This window comes from Coptis chinensis, chromosome 6, assembly GCF_015680905.1.
Source record: "Coptis chinensis isolate HL-2020 chromosome 6, ASM1568090v1, whole genome shotgun sequence".
Taxonomy (NCBI): Eukaryota; Viridiplantae; Streptophyta; class Magnoliopsida; order Ranunculales; family Ranunculaceae; genus Coptis; species Coptis chinensis.
In genome coordinates, this window is record NC_141461.1 from 95,135,352 (window position 1) to 95,145,445 (window position 10,094).

The window sequence follows — 10,094 nt, forward strand, 5'->3', positions numbered from 1 at the left end:
GCTCTCTGGAGCTTACAGGCTCCATAGCCTCTCCAAGTCTCGCTAGTTGAGGACCTATATTTCTAGGATCAACTCAGTGAGAACGCTCTCAGTGAGCAATACACTTTCATAAGCTAACAAGCCCTCAGCGGGCAACACGATCTCCATGAGCAACACACTTTCTTAAGCTAATACGCTCTCTGCGAGCAACACGCTCTCTTGAGCTCATAGGCTCCATAGCCTCTCCAATTCTCACTACTTGAGGACCTATACTTTTAGGATCAACTCAGTGAGAACGCTCTCCGTGAGCCATATGCTTTCTTAAGCTAATACGCTCTCCACGAGCAGCACGCTCTCTTGAGCTCATAGGCTCCATAGCCTTTCCAATTCTCACTAGTTGAGGACCTATACTTTTAGGATCAACTTAGTGAGAACGCTCTCTGTGAGCCATACGCTTTCTTAAGCTAACACGCTCTCCGTGAGCAATACGCTTTCTTCAGCTAACAGGTCCCTTGACCTACGCTCTCTTGAGCTACCAGACTCCATAGCCTCTCCAATTCTTGCTAGTTGATGACCTACACTTCTAGGATCAACTCAGCGAGAACGCTCTCCGCGAGCAGCACGCTTTTTTACGCTAACAGGTCCCTTGACCTATGCTCTCTTGGGGCCTACCAAACGGTCACTCGATCTAAAACAAGGAGCAACTTAGCGATGGAGCGGCCACTCAGTCTACTGAAGCACCACCCGACCTACCACACGATCATTCGGCTTACAGAAACGCCACCCGACCTACCAAACGGTCACTCTATCTAAACCAAGGAGTAACTCAACGTTGGAGCGACCACTCAATCTACTGAAATGTCACCCGACCTACCAAACGGTCAATCAGATAACATCTCCCCGATGAGCTCAAGACAGCTCACTTCATAGTGAACCAACAGTCTCTCCGTGAGATCACCTAGCCGTTCCGAGCAGGTTGCCCAAATACTTATTCACGAACTGCCACCATCAGAGAAGGCAAACGATAACCAAGAAGACTAGAAAAACAGACTCTATTCTCCACCTGCTGGGGCTGGATCGACTCCCTCCGCGAGACTCCCAGATCTACTCCATCTTCCTCCACGCTCTCCAGAAGAGACTACTCTATTTGCCCTAGGCTCCACGCCTCGCACGCTATCTTCTCCACTCTCCCCAACCACACCAAATCATCCCTACATGAACTACGTTTGACTTGATTCAGGTTCCCTCCCAGAGAGAGCTTGATACGTAGGCAGTTTGTCCAGAACAAACTCAGTCGAAACCCATCACAAATTCTGTAAAACGAGGCAGTTACTATTTTCGTTCACAATTACTCGCTTCCTCACATGTGCTAAACACGTGCTATTGTTCTCTCTTAGCAGATTGCTCTATTATACAAAGAGACCTACTGAGAGGGGGCTGTGTGAGGGAGTAGTATTCACATCCAATGAATACCACACACGTGTCCAACACAATTATAAATATCGCACCGACCTCATGTCCGCAGCTCACTTCATAGCGACTCACATCATCAGCTCGCACACCCGATCTAAGGTATTCGTCCTCCGAGCTCGCTCCAGAGTAGCTCAACTCGCACACCCTCACGCAGAACGTTCCACCTAGTGACATCATCCATTATCTAGATGCAATAATTACTAGAGCCGTACTAACACAACCCAACCACTCCCCATTATTGCGGACTTCCTACCACCACCAATCTTACACGCATCCCTGATCTCGACCACACATCTGTACTCGTCAGTACACATGTAGCGCAAATCTTCACGCTCAACAGCTATAAATACCTTCCGCTGGAACTACGTCAGACCTGATTCTTCTCTCCTCCCAGAATCAAGAGAAGATACGTAGGCAGTTCACTCATCAACGAACTCGGTCTTACCCACATTCAATCCTATTCTCCTTCTCCCCTTGTATGTAAAGGTGAACCAAAACGCTCATTTACACTTGCACAGGTGAATGAGCATGCCAAGCTCTCTATGCTTAGAAATGCCACTAGACTTTATCAAATTTTTGCAGGGGGAAACCACAGCCTCCTTTCGAACAGGTTGGATATCCACATAATATATACGTAGTGGCATAGATTCTAGTAGATATTTTACTGTGGTGTAACTTATTTGTAATTACCTTTGGGTAGACAAAGCCGGCCTGCATTCCCTACTCTTGAGCAGCTTATTCATTTAAGTGACGAGGAAGTACAGATGCCTGTTGGGCACTATCTTATTTGTCTGATGGTACGAATGACAAAATCCTCGGCTTGTTAAGCTCTTGCTATGAGTGTTGGATTTCATTCAAGTTCTATTAAAAATATATCAACTGATGAATTATATGCTTTCTTCTACATATCTTTGATTGAAATTTGAACATCTATTGTATTCTTTCTTTCTCACTCATCCATCGCCTTTAGTGCTAATCCCTGCCCTTCGAACAGTTGGAAATATTGTTACTGGAGATGATATGCAGACTTAGGTAATACATATTGTGAAATTTTCCCATTAATATTGATTCTATCTTTCATGGTCACTCTATTTTTTCATTAGAGTTATGTTGGAATTTGATCCCCTCCCTAAGAATCAGCTTGATATGTTCCGACATGGTTTTATAGTCAAATATGTTTAATCTTATTTACAGTCATTGTCAATCTGTGTTTGTCTTCTCTACAAAATGAGCCCGCACCTGTTTTTTTTAAAACGTCTTAGTGATGTGACTCTGAACCCCCTAGAGGGGAAACAAGTTTATAACCAGTTTTTACTTAGTTAGGGAAGAGATATGATGTAACTCTATAAGTAAGAAAAAGTTTGCAAGGACATTAATATATTTTTAACTTTGTTGAATCTTTACTTTGTTTTGTCTTTGATGATTTTCTTCTACTTTTTATAGGCTATAATCAACTTTCAAGCGCTTCCTTGCCTGTTAACAAATAGTCACAAGAAGAGTATCAAGAAAGAAGTTTGCTGGACCATTTTAAATATTATTGCTGGAAATAAGGATAAGATACATGTACGGAATATATTCTCCTTTCACTATTCTATTATTACCATATTTAGTCTGCTACTGTGAATTGGGATATTTTTTTTTATCCTGATATTGTATGCTGGTTCAAGGACTTGGTGGGTGTGCTTCCACAACCGAAATCCTTTGAAATAAGATTTAATTTGAGTTTAAAACTTTGCTGCCACTTGAAGACTGCAGAATTTTATAAGAGTTTACATTTTCTTTGTAGGGATTTTGGTTGTATAATTAGCACAACAAATCTTTGAATCAGGCTAAGTTTAGGTTAAAACCTAATTAGGAATGTTACCTGAATTTTTAAAGTGAAGAAACACAGCTGTTGCTTTTATACCTTCATTTGGTTGTGAAAGAAATGAAATGTGATGTGAACAAGGCCGGCAAAGGCTCTCCTGGCTTGGCGGTGCATGTGCTTTTAACTGCATAGAATATAAAACTTATTTTAAAAATATTCCTTTATTATTTCATTTAATCCATTCTTAACGTTAATATATGTTGTTATTCTACAGGCTGTAATTGTTGCAATTATTATTTGCCCCTTAGTTCATTTGCTCCAAACTGCTGAGTTTGATATTAAGAAAGAGGCTGCTTGGGAATTATCAAATGCTACTTATGGTGGCGATCCTAATCAAATCAAGTATATACATCTCAATTTTACATCTCCCTGCCTTTTTCTCAAGTGGTATATTCTTAGTCCATTTGGTTACTAAATATTGCTTGATAATAGGTACCTGGTGGTGATGTTGATTTAGAGAGGAGAGAGAATGAGAAGATTCATTTACAATTTTTGCCTTTTCGTCAGGTTAGTTGATTTCATCTTATTTAAATTGGTGTGGTCAATGTGAAATTTTGGAATTAATTTGTTTGATTTATTTTGAACAAATGAGTGTATACATAACAAAAAAAAAATGAATATGGTAGAAATTATATTGGACAATACAGACTATTATCAATTGTGCCTATTCAATGTGTTTTGGACTAGTGGGTTGAAACTTTATTCATAATACTTGTAGGCAGTGTTCTAAAAATCGGCCTAGGTGACCGGCTGCAGGTCTCTAGGCGCTATACGGTGCCCAACCAACTCGCCCAGGCCCAAATTGGTTCCAAAAACTTTTGCAGAAATGAGCAATAAAAGCTATTATTATCGTTTAATTATCTTTCGGTAGAGCTCCCACCAAAGATTTAACTGTTTTAGGTAGGGATATGTAATAGGTTATTATTACAGGGGTCATCTTCTTTGAACTAGGTTTACTATCTCTTCAGTTGATTGTTGTTTGGATAATCAATACGAAATTACGTACCAATGTAATCTCTAAGACTCTAACTCATATATATACCATAACCTACAATTTAAAGATTCTCCTCGATACACCAATACACCATCTAAGTTTAGCTTAAATTGTCGTTAGGTTAGAGGCAACTAGGAGCACCTTTTTTAGCCTAGGTGCTCTACTAGCTCTTCAAATATTACTCAAGCTGTGACACATAACTCGGTGTTTAAGCAAGTTGTAGGAATGCCCCTTAACTACAAAAAACTCAGTTGAAGATTTAATTCGAATAACTGAATCCTTACGGTGACATAGCACCACCTTTTAATGAAAGACAACTTCTTCTCATAGTTGTTTAGTGAATAGACTTCGTTATTTATTTCTAGACATATAGCCTCATTGAAATTGGTGAAGTATTGCATGATCCTAAACCAATTCATTAGTCATTTCCATACTTCACTAGCAAATTTGCACTCCCACTAGAGGTTCCATATTGCTGGAAACAAGGCCATCTCAGCTCAATGCTAATATGACATCTTTGCTTTTAGCAATTAGGATTTCTTGTCGTCACTAAGTTTAGATGTCCATGTTGTAGTAGCACATTTATTATGGATGTGCTCAGTTACGGACCTAGGATTTACATCGAAGGAATTCAAGTTGATAAGCAAATAGAACAATGATAATAGTAATTTTTGCTCATTTTGCAGAAGATAATTAAAAATGCTAAATCTTCGGTGCGCGAACTGTATTGAAAGTAGTGGTGCACGCTATTCCTAGCCACACAATGAGAGGGGTAGAACTAGAAGAACCAGAAGAATGTTTTTTTAAAAGATTACGAAAAGAACAATGGGTTTTGAAGGTTTGCTAAGAGGATATTGATTTCTAGAAAATGTATAATTTTCTCTCATTAGCTATATGCAGTGTTAGTTCCACACTTCCATTCATAAATATCTGTTTCATATACTATCGATCTATGTCACCTAATACCGGACAGGAGAAAGCACTGCAGGAGGAATTATTTTAGAAGAGGTGGTGGTGGGCACATTATCGTGGTGATGGGAACAACCATTATGGGCATGGAAATAATAGGCGTGAGTATGATCGTGTTGCTAATCATGATTCAAACACTACTCATCGGGGTTATAATGGTAGTAGAGATTGACACATGCAGCAGACGGTTCCTCAAAGAAATTTTGTGAGACCTATGCCCCCTAGTACTGCCCCATTTGTTAGCTCTCAGCCTGTTCGGCCTTTTGTCAATCCCTTGGGCTTCCCTCAAGTAGTTTTCCCCTCAGGTGTGTGTGTGTGCGCACGAGGGGGGGGTGTTATAATTTTTTTTTTTTTTTTACTTCAGGTGAATACAATAACTGTTTGCAATTACATATAGTCTATATCCAGGAAGGGCTTCATGAGTGGGAGGGAGACTTTGAAATTTGTATTCAAGATGCACATGTTCATTTAGTTTTATTAAAATTCTCTTGTAAAATGATCTGTTCATAACGTGTACGACCAAGGTGCTTCCTCATTCTCTGTTAATAGATTGCATGCAGTGTTGCTAACTGTAGAGCAGTTTTCAGTGTAATCACTACATACATCTTCTCCATGTCAGAGACTACTGACGACTTTGTTCAAAATCTTTTTCGTCCAATTATTGAGTTGTTTTAGTGCACAATAGAGCTCCTAACAACCTTTTAAGTAATGTTGTAGTGTTGTAAATCAATAAGACGTTACCGTCTCTATTATATGCATATACATATGACTGAGGACCTACCTCAAAGCCATATTTTGATCATATTGCAATGACTTACTGTTTGATCATATTGGTAGAGATCATCATATTAGTTTATTAGGCATTACTTAAATTGAATCAATTCTTTATGGTAATAGATGTATCTGTTGTGACTTGTGACAGACTCACTCAGTCACTTCACCTATATTTCAGAACAAGTCTTAATGATATATACCTTGGTTTCTAGCTATTAGTTCTCGTGTCATTCAAGGTATAATATGGTTGCCAATATGCTTGGGATATTTTACAGGTACAAACAGATCATATATGTATGCTTCCCGAAATGATAATTTTGTTTCTAGTGTACCAATTGCCAAGCCTTATGTGTGGCTTTGCATTCATATATGTATGCTTCCCAAAATCTTAGCTACTAAAAGTTAGTAATAAAGTTACCCGACCATCGTTTTTCTTTCTTTTTTGGACTTTATCTCTTGCATCATATAGATTGACGTATGTTCTCAATAGGTAAGTTATTTGTTGCATTTTACATGCTGATTAACTTTCTGGTTGTTGAATTCTGTTGTTTTGAGAGCGATTACTAGTTTAGCTCTCAACATAACAGAGCTACCAGTGTCAGATGACAAGGGATCTCCTCTGAAATGGGAGTAGGTCTCCGGCAAGAGAAACCACAAAGAGTTTACACGTTTGGGAATATAAGGTGTTTGACTTCGGTCTTTAAAGGACTAATTCAGTTTTAGTCCTAAAGGTATCTACCATGGTTTTTCAAATATAGTTCCTAAACCACTCAATACTTTATATAATATCATTTCCTTGATGGAAATATTTTTTTGTAAGACATTCAATTCTTATTCCTTATAGAATTCTCTTGAACCCAGGTTATTAGTTCAATGTTCAATGTTTTGCTACTTCCACAGCTCTCTCTCTCTCTCTCTCTCTCTCTCTCTCTTAGCAATGTTGTTTTTTTGTGTAACCATGGTCATTTCCAATAAGCTTATTTGGTCAAACATTTAGGTATGTACTTATATTGAAAGAGAGCCATTCCAAATTCTTGCTCAACTTTGATGGGTTGCTTTTCTACTTCGAGTACATAACTGCTGGAGCTGATTGAAGGCTAGAAAATTCATTGTGGCTTTCTTGCTGTAAGTACGCATTCTAAAAAGGTTGTTATGTGATTGGTTATTTGGTGAAGTGCATAACTTTACTAGTAGGAATTGGTTAAGTACTTAAGTTGTCTTTGAAGAATCAAGAGACAAGAGATCGATGACTTATAATTTCATATAATATGATCTTAATCCATTCATGCTAATATAGCTTATACTATGTGGACTGACAATTAGTTAATTTGTTTTTGAATTGGCAGGCTTCATCAAGTCAAAAGAAATCCCAATGATACTGGATGTAACCAGGTGCCTTTAAAGGCAGATATTTTATTATTGAGTATTACGCCCATTATGTTCTTTCACTGATAAAAGTTTGTTTGATGTTTTTTTAATTGTTTGCTTTTCAGAATGAGAAATGGTGGTGACTTTAGCAAAATTACAGTATAGTGTTCTCATCAATGTTCAAGATGTGAAGGTTTTTCCAGTGGTACAGCCTGTCTTTGAGCAAGGCTGGTTCATCATTTTGAATATCATCATATTATGAGGATGTATGCTGCTCCTTTAGATCTATTGCTTGAATTTGATGTTGAATCATGAAGGTTGCCTCTTAAATGAATTGAAAATAGCTTGACAGTGTTCAGTTTGTTGGCATTGATGTATTTGAAGGGTTGATAAATTATTGTTGTGGGCTGTTTCAACACTGTTCTTATAGTGATTGCATTGTGTAGGTGTGTTGAATCCTAGGTGAGTGTTTGTTAGATGCAAACAAATCTTTATATGCTCTTTGAATGTATACTTTTCTTTTAGAAAAACATTTATTATTGTACTTGCCATTATATTAATTGGTATGTGTTCTCATTTTTATTTAAGTATCTAGTTGGATTTTCTGTTACTTACAAAAGTTATTGTCACTTTGTTTCTTGTAGCTTGGGTTGATGTTGGATAACTTCCAAATTTGATCGATTATGGGAAGTCGGACCAAGGAAATAAGCTCTATATGTAATTAGATGTAGAAGTTAATGTACTTTTTATTAGGATATATATGGCACAAGGTAAAGGTTGAATATCCAGTACAGCTATAGATGTAGAGGTGTATGGGAATTGCATTTTTTATTTTTTATTATTATATTTTTTTATTTTTTAAAAATCATAAACTTGTTATGACGTTTGTAGTATAAATGTCATAAAGCGAGCTATATCATGACGTTTTTTGTCATTAAATCTTGACATGTTTACAAGAAATTGTCATAAACAAAGTCCATTTATGACGTTTTTAAATTAATTTTAGAGATTGAAAAAGTATTTTTCTCGACACTTCAACTGGAATTGTCATGGACTTTATGACGGTTATGGTATACTTTTTCAACCAGGAAGTGTCATTATATGTATTTCATAACAGCTATCATTAAATGTATTTTTTTTTTAGTAGTGTGGGTTTTGAATTTTAGTTCTCAAGTATTTCTTTGTTACCATCCTCGACCTTTTGTGGTCTCACTATTGAAGTCGTGGCATGTGAGTATGGTTAAAATCAGACCTGAATGTTAGTATGGTTGAGTTTGTTGCTAGTGAAATAATTGGGTTTGTCTTTTATTTCTCTTCCAGTATTTGTATGAACTTCAATTTTATTAGTGTTTTCAGAATGCCCTAGGCTCATCGAGAATTTTAAGCTTTCATATATTTGCTACACTTTTGGATTTAAAATTGACATTTGCAAATATTCATGTAATATTAGTATGAATGTCCTTTAAAGTTTTGGAGCCTGAAGCTTTTCTACATCTTTTACTGCACTAACCTCTCTTTAGTTTTTATTAATCTGTGAATTCCAGATTTCCAAGACTACCTTGAGTAAGATGATACATAAACGATGAAGTCGTTCAATGCAGATCTTTTACCTTCACATGTTAATAGTTAAATACACGGGGAATCTGTTTGTATATGATTTAAATGAAGAAGAAATAAAATGTATCAATTTGAATTGTGTTTTATGAAAGGATTTTGGTATGTGATTAGACATAATATGTTTTTCGTATCGTGTACATTAAGATTGGAACATGTTGCACCATACATGTAGCCTTTAGTGTTGTTTGTATATGTAATAACTTCTTCTGGGAGAGCGATGTTATCTTCTTTTATGTAATGTATTGTAAACTCTTATTGTTTCTTTGCTTTTGTTGGATTGATTGGAAAATGATTGGATTTGGTTGAAAATGCATTATGACAGGTCTCACATTCTTAAAAACGTTAAAAATACAAATGAGGTTATGTCGAAATTTTGAAATGAATGATTTGTGTTGAGATGTTGTAGTATTCATTTTAATATGATTTGTATTGAGGTACTTTTCAAGTAGGGTTATCTTACTTGTCTCGTTCAATAATAACTCTTTACTTCCACTGATTCTTTGTTCCTCGTAAAAATCTTGTCCAATTATAACCCTTGCATGAAACCGAGTTTAACAATTGAATAAGGCGAGTCATCAATGAAATGGAATTATCCTATGCCCTTATAGTTATGGTGTCTAATCGAAGATTCACCGAGTAATCTTTTAAACACCTGGGTACAAAAAATGTAAATACATGTATTTACTATTTACAAATGTTACAAATTCATCCCCCAATCACAAGATAATCACAATATGACACGTGTAATGACAACAATATTCACCCCCATGATAGAAGTTGCATACTCATGATTTGATAGATAATTAAGGATCAAAATCAAGCTAAGTAGCATAGTTATGGTTCTCCTATTTATAGGTGATTGCTTAGGCATAATTACTGACTGAGGATAGCAACACCAGTTCAGTGTATGTAATGTGATTTATTTGGTTACACCAACCCAAAAAACTCCTCATTTTTCCAATCGACAGAAAAAAAAAATGGTGAGCTCTACCGCAGTGGATTTGGAGAACGTGCCATCAGTAGATACAAACAGTGGCGAAGCTAGGGGGTCCT

The 10,094-nt window shown here is 36.7% G+C and overlaps 1 long non-coding RNA gene and 1 pseudogene across 2 annotated transcripts; both read left to right on the forward strand.

The window, feature by feature from the left end:
* The first annotated feature begins 1,494 nt into the window (after positions 1 to 1,494).
* Positions 1,495 to 5,602, forward strand: LOC147495672 (importin subunit alpha-1b-like; annotated as a pseudogene). Its single transcript, XR_015199572.1, has 8 exons — positions 1,495 to 1,551; positions 2,015 to 2,064; positions 2,159 to 2,293; positions 2,398 to 2,484; positions 2,896 to 3,015; positions 3,534 to 3,661; positions 3,752 to 3,826; positions 5,287 to 5,602. The product of XR_015199572.1 is annotated as an importin subunit alpha-1b-like (transcript).
* Positions 5,603 to 6,080: 478 nt separating this feature from the next.
* Positions 6,081 to 7,460, forward strand: LOC147495673 (uncharacterized). The gene is made up of 3 exons (XR_015197649.1): positions 6,081 to 6,331; positions 7,054 to 7,181; positions 7,403 to 7,460. It is a non-coding gene; the product is annotated as an uncharacterized LOC147495673 (long non-coding RNA).
* Positions 7,461 to 10,094: the final 2,634 nt, after the last annotated feature.